At 47.4% G+C, this 3,903-nt stretch overlaps 1 non-coding gene across 1 annotated transcript; it reads right to left on the bottom strand.

Annotated features, from left to right (window-relative positions):
- trnat-cgu (transfer RNA threonine (anticodon CGU)) lies at nucleotides 1-72 on the bottom strand. Its single transcript has one exon. It is a non-coding gene; the product is annotated as a tRNA-Thr (tRNA).
- Between the last annotated feature and the right edge of the window lie 3,831 nt (nucleotides 73-3,903).

The raw sequence follows: 3,903 nt of genomic DNA, 5'->3' as shown, positions 1-3,903 counted from the left end.
TAGCAGAGGAAGGTTTCGATCCATCGACCTCTGGGTTACGGGCCCAGCACGCTCCCGCTGCGCCACTCTGCTGCCGCACACGGCGCCCCTTCCACAGAACACTTCAGGTTTTCGTCTGGCACACGGCAGGCACCTTCGAGCCTGATGTCAAAGACCTCCACTGCTGTCGTGTAATATGCTGTTTCGCAGACGTATGGAGGCTGTGTAAATATAAACTTATTTCTAAATTCCCACACTCTGTTGGTCGAACTGTGATTTCACACTGAATCACAACATGTGTCACAGCGCAGACGGAGGCCATGCGGCCCACCTTCGCTCTGCTGGTTCTACACTTAAGTAAACGTGTGTCTCTATTCGTTTCATTCTCTCGCCTTCTCAGCGTAAATCTGCACATCTGAACGTGACCACCGAATTCCCTTTTGTGTCCATTGAATCTTCCTCTTTGTCAGTGTCAGACAGGGACTTACTGACCCTAACCACTCCCTGTAACGAAAACGTTCTTCCTCATGTCACTTTTCCTTCTTTACCTCGTGACTTTAAAATTCTGCCGAATCGTTGTGGATCCTTTCAGGTGTGGGAGCATTTTCACAACATTATTTCCTGTTTCTAGATCCCTCATGACTTGGAAAAGTTCGCTTCTCCGAGGAGAGTTGTCCCAATTTTCCAATCTACCTTGATTGCTGACATTCCTCAAACACCGCACCACTCACGTCAACCTGTTGAACACTATCTCCAGCCATTTCACTTCCCTGTTTTCCGCCTCATTCGTACTCCAGACAGCCCAAGCTCGTTTCACGAAGGTGTTTTTTGAGAAAATTAATCAGGCAGTTTTGCACAAGTCAAGTTAAAAAACGTGGGCTCGTCCGGGATTTGAACCCAGGACCTCTGTAAAGGTACAGTAAAGGATTCTAAGAGAGAACCATACACCTAGACCAACAAGGCAGAGAGCAGGCATTTGCCTACCGCCCCACTCCTCGAAACCTTGCTCAGTATAAATGACACGAATCCGAAAATAAACGAAGTTAAGTCAATCGGAGTTCTTTTTTTTTAGATTAGATTACATTACAGTGTGGAAATAGGCCCTTCGGCCCAACGAGTCCACACCGACCCGCCGAAGCGCAAACCACCCTTTACCCCTACACATACTTACCTAACACTACGGGCAATTTAGCATGGCCAATTCACCTGACCTGCACATCTTTGGACTGTGGGAGGAAACCGGAGCACCCGGAGGAAACCCACGCAGACACGGGGAGAACGTGCAAACTCCACACAGTCAGTCGCCTGAGGCGGGAAAACCCGAAAAGTAACGAAGTTTAACGACACGATCCCAAAAAGTAACGAAGGCAATCGGCGGTTCTTTAAACCGAAAAGTCACGAAGTTTAATTGAAGCGACCAAAAGGTGGAATGTGTTGGTGAAATTGATGAAGTGTTCAACTTCCTCGTGGGAGCAGGAGGTGGCACCGATACAGTCATCAATGTAGCGGACGAAAAGGTGGGGAATGGTCCCGGTGTACCTCCAGAAGACTGACTTTTCTATGTACCCGACGAAAAGACAGGCATAGGTGGTGCCCACGTCTGTGCCCATGGCTACCCCTTTGGTCTGGCGAAAGTGGGAGGATTCAAAGGAGAAATTATTGAGGGTGAGAACCAGTTCAGCCAAATGAATGTGTGTAATTGGAGGGGTACCAGTGGGGACCCCAGGAGAGGAAGAAATTTGAAGGCCTTGGAGCCGCAGTGCTAGCCAGTGATGTCCATGTGTTTTAAACTGCCTGTCTCGCATTGGTCAACCGCCCTCGCATCATAAAGACCATTGTGAGCTGTGGTTGGAGATTGACCAATTGGAATTCCTGGAGGACCGGAAGGCTTTTAGGTCTTCCTGTAAATCAGAACCCCCTATTGTCTGATTGCAGAAGTTGGATCATGAGTTCCTGAAGCTGCTGCTGCTGCGCCTCTCTCTCTGAATGAAGATTGAGCTTCACCCCAGACTGCTACTTCCTTCCTCTGTATGATATCTATGAGTACCACATACTCTTTTCTCAGCCTCTCCTTTTCCACTTATTTTCTCATTCTGAGGTTAACTTGTTGACTTTGCAGGAGATGAAAGTGGGGTAGAGTTTATAGGATGAGAGGGCTTTTTCCAGCTGCTCATGGTATTGGTGAGACCACAGCTCAAATATTCTGTGCATTTCTGGGTCATTTCCTTAAGGAGGGATGTACTTGTATTGGAAGCAGTTCAGAGAAGGTTCACTCAACTGATTCCTGGCATGAAGAGGATTGTCTTATGAGGAGAAGTTGAGCAGATTGGGTAAGCAGTCACTTGAAACCAGTTACTCAGTTTGGGGAATCAAAGTCTCACCCCTCACGCTGGAGAGAGACTGTGTACCCATTCTGTTGGTAATTTCAAACCCAGAGGGACACAAGGAAAGCTCTCCCCATGGGGAAACTGTGGAAATGTGGGGACTGTGGGAAAGGGTTCACTTCCCCGTCAGTGCTGGAGACTCATAGAAGCATTCACACAGGGAAGAGGCCATTCTCCTGCTCTGTGTGTGGGAAGGGATTCAGTTGGCTGTGCAATCAGCTGATGCACTGGCATGTTCACACCGGGGAGAAGCCATTCACTTGCTCCAAGTACAGGAATACATTCGTCAATTCTCCTGGCCTGCTGAAATATCCTTGGGTCCGCACTGGGGAGAGGCCGTTCACCTACTGTCACTGCAGGAAGAGGTTCATGAGTTCATCCACCCTGCAGACATACCAGTGGGTCCACACTGGGAGAGGCTGTTCTCCTGCCCTGAGTGCAGGAAGGGATTTAGTTGGGTGGACAACTTCCAGAGGCACTAGTGAGTTCATGTGCCATCACTGGGATCGAAGGAGCAATGGCCGAGTGGTATTATCAACTGGATCACTACCTCAACTTTGGGAACTCCCGGGTTTGAATCCCGCCATGGCAGATTGGAATTTGGTCAGAAATCTGGAGTTCAGAATCTAGTGATGAAACCATTTTCAGGGGGAAAACATCCTCATCTGATTCACTCATGATTTTTTTAGGGAAGGAAACTGCTGTTGTGGGAAAGGATTCACTCAGTCGTCCCAGATGCATCCTTTACCCGGTCTGGCCTACACATGATTCCAGACTCTCAGCAATATGGTCGACTTTAAACCCCGTCCCCACCCCTGCCCCCGGAAAATGAATGGGGAGAAACTTACTTGGATACAGTATATGGGTTGAAATTGCTGAGTGAGGCATTACTTCCTCCGGGTTAAGACTGTATCAAGGATTCAGTTACAAAGGGACGCCTCAGTGCTTACCAATAATAAAGCAACTGGGGTGGCAGGGGAGGTCAGGGGTGTGTGTGTGCGCTTTGAGCTTCAGCTGTTGAAGAAAAGGAAAGCTACTTTTTGTAATTTTTTTGCTGGAGAGATCATGAAGCTGTAACAAAATTGGGTCGCAATAAAGGTTACCTCAATTCGGACTCAGACATTGAAAGATTTAAAATCCAACAGGTTTCTGTTTTAAAGCTGCTCACTCAGCTTCCAGCACTACGTTACCAAAGAAGTGTATCAGAAGGAGCAGTGAATCAGTAGCAAGTATCGTTAGAAACTGTTAAGATTTTCATCTCTGCAGGTACTGCATCGTTTCATCAGCATTGTAATGTTTACTGGCAGCAGCAGGAAGTGTTGTGGCTGTGTTCACGAGAAACAACGTTAAAAATCACATAACACCAGGATATAGTCCAACAGGTTTATTTGGGAGCACTAGCTTTCGGAGCGCTGCTCCGTCATCAGGTAGCTGTGGAGCAGGATCATAGGACACAGAATTTATCGCAAAAGATCAGTATCATGCAACTGAAATGATATATTGAACAAACCAAGATTGCTGTTAAGTCTTTCATCTTTTA

This window comes from Chiloscyllium plagiosum, unplaced genomic scaffold (assembly GCF_037043375.1).
Source record: "Chiloscyllium plagiosum isolate Xiang-an unplaced genomic scaffold, Cpla_swu_hap1 HiC_scaffold_27, whole genome shotgun sequence".
In the NCBI taxonomy this organism is placed as follows: Eukaryota; Metazoa; Chordata; class Chondrichthyes; order Orectolobiformes; family Hemiscylliidae; genus Chiloscyllium; species Chiloscyllium plagiosum.
The sequence above is the reverse complement of the archived record's forward strand: the minus strand, read 5'-3'. Positions and strand labels throughout refer to the sequence as shown.